The following is a 6,959-nucleotide window of genomic DNA, read 5'->3' on the forward strand; positions in this document are numbered from 1 at the left end:
GGCGTTTATTACGAATTACAAGCTCCAACTTGCTTACCAGCATAATCACTGTCTGTTTATTGTTGATCACTTTCCCAGGTAAAGGATTGGCCCTTGTGAGTCCCGAACACTGTGAGCATTACTTTCCCTGCAGAAGATTGGCTCTTGAATGTCTTCTTGACGGAAGGTGCAGGAGCTTCCATTCCAAATTCTGGCGTTTGTTCTCTGGTTCAAAAGTGATGAATCTACGTTTCATCTCCAGTGATTATTCGCCTGGAAAACGCTTCACCTTGGTTAGCATAATGATTCAGTAGGTAGGGTTACGCACGAGTCGAGACATGTCTCGAATCTCGACTCGAATTCCAGACGAGTCGAGATAAACGTATTTATCGACTCGAAAATTCGAGTCAAGACACGAGTCAAGTCGAGACTGCTCGTAAAAATCTCGACTCGACTCGAATGTCTCGAAAATCTTTCTATCATTTTTAATATTATTAAAGTATTCGCTCACAAGGAAAGTGCTTGGGCTCGAACGGGTGAATACGCATAAAATGGAAAGCATGCGTAATGTTAGCACACCGGAAACAGTGATGTCCGTTTTTCTGCAAGATGGTATAAACGTCTGCAAGAGCAGGGCAAAGTAGAATACCTTTTGTAACTTTAGGGGGTCTATAAAGTCTGACCCGGGCCATTTTTGCGGAAAAGGGTTATGTGAATGGAAAACTCGGCAAACACGTATCCCATTACTTTTAGGGACACACATTTTGAATGAAAAAGTTGTGTTCCAGAATTCCTGGAGGGTCCCAGACATGGACCACCTTACAATTTTCAAATGTTAAGGTGGTCAAGTAAAATATCGTTTCAAAGGTATTGTGGAAAGAAACAAAATGAAACGTGCCCCAAGTCTCTACGCTCACCCTGTATAAAATGATAGGTAGTCAAAATGTCAACACAGTGGTCATGAAAGAGTCTGTAACTACCATTTTGCATAGGGTGCTCATAAAGAAGTTTCCGAACGTGAGAGCGCAGTGGTGAAGATTGTGAAGAGAATAAAGAGGGAGAAGTGAGAACGTGTAACGACACTGGAAATCCTGCACAAGACAATGAAAGTAGCCAGAGTGAATACAAACCGTCGGCAAAAAGGTGTAATGTTAACATGTGATTACACAGTTTACTGGTGTCACACTAGAGAACACATTCGAGGATTATCATGTTCGCAGATTCAACTCATATAAAAGACTCCTGCAACGATACCCGAAACTGAAGACAAAAAACATTAGATGCATGTTACAATATGTAGCAAAGAAACGGCAAAACACGGCTGTGTTCAAGGGAACTAGTATACTACAGTTAAAGACAATCATGGCAAAGTTTGATGAAACGCGAGATATGGAAGCTAGTGTCCATCATTGACACTTGCAACTTCGAGCCATGGAAATAGCCAGAAATATTGAACTGTCGAATTCCACAGCTTCAGTAGGATTTATTACAAATTTGAAGCAGCAGTATGGAATAACATCTCGTCAAATCACTGTGTTACAATCACGGAAAGAACATGACGAGTCAGAAAAATTAACAAACATTGCGGAAGCATTCGTGACGGAAGTAAATGAGCATATCAGAACAAAAACATCTCAACGGAATTTGTGTGGAACTGTGATCAAAGCCAGTTCATTTACGCACTATTGTCAGACCGTACATTGTAGAAAAAGGAGAGAAAAGAGTATCTCGACATTGCAGTCAATGCATAGTACAATACACAGCTACACTATTGACGTTACAATCTTGTTGAATGGACGACTAACTGACAATCTGTATGTATGCTTTCAAGAATCCAGTGGTAAATTCGGTCCCCGTATTGCACGGAACATGGAAGAACGGTGCCCTCCTAATATAGTACCGGAACCAAGTGTGAGCAGGAAAATGACGATAGAACATTTTACCAAGTTTTCTGTATCTGTATTAAATCCACATTTTCCGCTCTCTCTTCTAAAACCGAAAATAGTATAATTCTGCTATCATTTCCGCTTTTGAATATTAATTGAAAAATAACGATTTCAAACCAAACTCTTTCACGTGGTGTATATATGACACTGCTACTTGTTTTTTAATGATTCACCGTCCCAAGAAAAAAGTTAAATAAAATTTTTGAGTTTTACGTCTCACGATTATGCCGGCTAGGCTAAAGGAGACGGTGATAATGAGAATGAAATGGTGGAATGAAAAAAGTGGGAGGAAACCCCGAAGAAACCCACGCACACAGTGCTTGTCCACCACAAAGTTCACTTGTCGGGAGCAGGGTTTGAACCAGAGATGAACGCTCTAGTATTGAGCCACCGCAGCCCTCACCGTCCCAAAAGTACGTTCCAGCTCCGCCTTTACCCTTCTATTGCAATCTATCACTTTCACTTTTAATATTGGATCCATTTCGTTTTAAAGTCTACCATAGCTTCACAATTTGAGTTGAAACTTATTCTTATCAAATAACTTGACCAAAATAATTACGTAACTATATAGTATCGTATCACATGTGACTCCTCACAGATTTTTTTTTTTAATTCTAAAAATTAATTCTAATACAGATGTTCCTTTCTCGTAGATTAGTTTATTTATTTTACCTTTTAAAGCACTCAACCGACATGTTTATCATGTGAATCAACATCTGGTAAAAAACACTAAATACTATATAAATTGAAATTGAAGCATTGATGATTCAGGCAGTGTTCTGTGGAGTTTTACCGTCTTCAGAAGACTTTCTTCTCTGTCTGGTGAGTACTTCTTCTTACACCTATAATTAGATTAATATTTCACGCAACACTGAGATAATATTATGCAGACAATTGCATCTGTAGGCCTATATGGTTGCATCATATACAGAATAAGAAGCATGAAATAGCCACAGACCTCCAGTATGGCTCATGGAGAAAGGGGTTTCAGTCCCGGTGGAAGTTCATATGTTGGGGATCTTATACTACTTTGATCTTCCCTTTTACTGAAGAAACAATTTAGAGGACAGCATCAGAGACACTATTCTGTTCACGCTCTGTTGTGAACATCAATGAATATCCAGTGTCTTCCTGCACTGTGGCAGCAAATGATAAATATGACTGGAGATTGCGTTGAAGGAATGCACGCTTTTGTACGTTCTACAATAAATGCTGTGTGCCATATAGATGCGTTTCTATGACTTCCTTTTCATCCCTTGCATATAGAATGACGATTTTAATAGACTGAAAATCATCAATGATGTTCTTCGATGTCCAAAACAAGTATTTTGGTTGTGAAATCAGTAGCACAGTTGAACTGTATAAAACCAAGAAATAACTTTTAAAAAAAACGATAGCTTAAATGATAAAAATAAAGAGCTTTTATCTTCTTTTTTCTTTATTTCTACTTTCTTTATTAATTGTCACATGAGTTACACCTCATTTATGATTTCTTAACGTACGTCTATATATATAGAGATGGTGATCAGAAAAATGGAAACACCTGTAGTTGGCAACACGTCAGATGTATGGGTTGGCAGTGGTGTCCTGGCGCCCGCAGCGCCGGACCGCTGGTGGTGGTGTGTTAGGTCGGTCTCCATACTACGTCAGGCGCAGTGGAACAGCAGTGTCCAGTGGCTGCAGCAGACGGAGCTAGTGTAAAATGGGAGACCTCTCAGATTTTCAAAGAGGGCAAATTGTTGGTGCGTGGTTATGTGAAGTGAGTGTGACGGCAGTGGCTACTGTGTTAGGTGTGTCGCGTGGGACAGTGTCGAAAGTGATGACGGCCTACACAACACACGGGAAAACCACATCGGGGAAGCGGAACAGTGGGCGGAAGAAAATCATGAGTGACAGGTCAGGCCGGGTATTAAAGCACATTGTCACGCAGAACTGTCGTGCCACTGCGGAGCAAGTGACGGAGGAACTCAATCAGCACCTCCCCCACCCTGTTTCGACAATCACAGCCCGCCGCGAATTACATGACATGAACTTACGTGGTCGTGTTGCACGAGCCAAACCGCTCATCAAGGACCATAACGCTTTCGCACGCCGCAAATGGTGCCGCGGCCTTGCAACTTGGACCGTTGAGGACTGGAAACGTGTGATATGGTCGGATGAGTTATCCTTCACCCTATTCCCAACCACGGGCCGTGTTTATGTGTGGAGAACGCCCAAAGAAGTTTATGATCTGCAGTGTCTCCGCCCAACTGTGAAACATGGCGGCGGCTCGGTGATGCTGTGGACCGCCATATCATGGTTTTCATTGGGTCCCGTGGTCACACTTAGCGGACGAATCACTGCCAATGATTATATCGCAATTTCAGGAGACCACTTGCATCCTATGGTCCGGATGTTGTTCCCGGACAATGACGCCATCTTCCAGGATGATAATGCACCCATTCACACAGCTGGCGTTGTTGCAGCGTGGTTTGAGGAACATCGGGATGAAGTTCAACACCTCCTCTGGCCCGCCCAATCCCCAGATCTCAACATAATTGAACATCTGTGGTCCGTCTTGGAAACACGACTCCGGCGACGATTTCCACCTCCATCCTCTCTCACAGAACTGGCCGATGCCCTGCACGAGGAATGGTGTCAAATTCCACTTGCTACCATCCACGACCTCTATGCCTCCATTCCACGTCACATCAAGGCTGTTCTGAAGGCGAAAGGTGGCCCGACACCATATTAATCTGGTAAGTTGTAATTTCGTTCAGGTGTTTCCATTTTTCTGATCACTTTTAAGAGAAACTCAACGCATAAATTGTTGATTTTACGCAAGCTAACTTGTTATTGAAGTCAAAATTTTGCTTCCTGTATGTGTGAATGTTTCTACTGTTGTTAGCCAATATTTTTTACAATCGGTTTGAAGTAGAATAGATATCTAAAATTCTGATTATCCATGAAGCTGCTTTACTTGTTTGAATAGTAAAACTTGAAGGACCACAATGGAAGGATTTCCCGGTAGCTAGTAGCGTCTAAACTTTTTGTGTTGTTCAAGTACTCTTCAGGAATTAAACAAAACCAATAATAACAATTCTATTGTGTATATCTTACCCAAACTAATAATAACTCAATTTCAGTGCTTCTTTCTGAAAACAAATGGGTCACTGATTTATATAACTAATTATTATTATTGTTGTTGTTTAAGACAGCATTCATACCTCCTTTGACAATTGGAAAACGAAATATCTTATCTTGAAATAATACTAAGTGAAATTTTAGACATATAGTGAATCTCATTAAAGAAATCTTGATTTTGAAACTTACTTCTCTTTGTTGATGCATCAGACATTATTTTATTTATTTTTAAGATGCAAAAAAAAAAAAAAAAAATACTGTACATTTCTGTATTTGTAGCTAAACATATAACACAAGTAAGTTTTCTAACAAGTTCCTAAGAAGTTTTCTAAGAAGTTCCTAATTTTCGTCGTTTAAATCTATCACAAGAAGTAAAACTGATTACTTCATTAAAAAGGCATTATTTAATATCGAACGATTATCATATTATGCTTGCAATTTAATTAAATCCTGTGCTCTACCTTATATTTTAAAGCTGTATGAAATTGTGTAATTCTTTTCCTATTGTAGGTGAATACATATACGTACATATACAGGGTTCATTATGAAAGTAGTGAGCATGATGCTACCCTGACTCAACAATCCACCACAGCGCGCGCTGCTGGCGCGGAAAAAGTGGTGGGTGGTCTGTCCTTCCAAACGCGCCCGGAGTCAGTCTGCTGCGAGCAGTGACAGCGTGTGGATGTCGATCCGCGTGAAGCACGTTTTACAAGTTGTAACACGGCGCGATGGCGGGTTCGCTCGAACAACGCTACGCCATAAAATTTTGCGTCAAGTTGGGTAAGAATGCTACGGAAACTTACCAGATGCTGAAAGAGGCCTACAAACAGGAGTGTTTGTCAAGATCCCAAGTCGGAAAATGGCACAAGTCGTTCAAGGAGGGTCGGGAGGAGGTCGCCGACGAGCCCCGTTCTGGACGCCCAACAACGGCCAGGACCGACGACAACGTTAACCGTGTGCATGAAGTGTTGCGCTCAGACCGGCGTGTGAGCATTCAACAAATCGCGGACACCCTAAACATGTAAACATTTGCGGTACATGGGATAGTGACCATGGACCTGCAAATGCGAAAGGTGTGTGCGAAGCTTGTGCCGAAGGTGTTGACGAACGAACAAAAAGAACTTCGAGTTTTGCGCTGCAAGGAGTTGTTGGCATTGTGTGAAAGTGATCCGGACTTTTTAGACTCGGTCGTAACTGGAGACGAATCCTGGATGTTCGAATACGATCCAGAATCTAAAAAGCAGAGTGCTGAGTGGCACACCTCATCCTCCCTTCGCCCCAAAAAGGCGTGCATGAGCAAATCTCGAATTAAAACCATGCTCATTGCCTTCTTCGACGTTCGAGGAATCATCCATTTCGAGTTTGTGCCACCAGGAGAACCTGTCAACGCAGGATTTTATCTAGAAGTGCTCAAGAGACTAAAACGCAGGGTCGCCAGCGTTCGAAGTGACATCAAAGACTCAGTGAAACTCCACCACGACAATGCCTTCACCGCCTTCACCGTCGTCGACTTCCTGGCGCGGAGCAGAACCCCAGTGGTCCCCCACCCTTCCTATAGCCCTGACCTGGCTCCTAGTGACTTCTTTTGTTTCCCCGTTTGAAGAGACACCTCAAAGGAAAACATTGGGACTTTGTGCAGAACATTCAAGCCCATGTTACAAGGTTTTTAAAAGCCATTCCAGCCGAGGACTTGAAAGATGCTTTCCAGGCGTGAAAAACGTCTCCAGAAGTGTATCGATGCAGAAGGAGCATATTTTGAGGAATTTTAAAGATTTGTAACAATCGGAACAATAAAACAGTTTTTCTAAAGCAATGCTCATTACTTTCATAATGAACCCTGTATATTTACCTACAATAGGAGAGGAAAAATTTCACAATTTCATACAGCTTTAAAATACAAGATAACGCAAA

At 41.7% G+C, this 6,959-nt stretch overlaps 1 pseudogene; it reads left to right on the forward strand.

Moving 5' to 3' along the window:
- Window positions 1–1,410: 1,410 nt before the first annotated feature.
- Window positions 1,411–6,827, forward strand: LOC145679183 (uncharacterized; annotated as a pseudogene).
- The last annotated feature ends 132 nt before the right edge of the window (window positions 6,828–6,959 follow it).

This window comes from Thermobia domestica, chromosome 2 (genome assembly GCF_964235325.1).
Source record: "Thermobia domestica chromosome 2, izTheDome1.hap1.1, whole genome shotgun sequence".
Lineage (NCBI taxonomy): Eukaryota > Metazoa > Arthropoda > Insecta > Zygentoma > Lepismatidae > Thermobia > Thermobia domestica.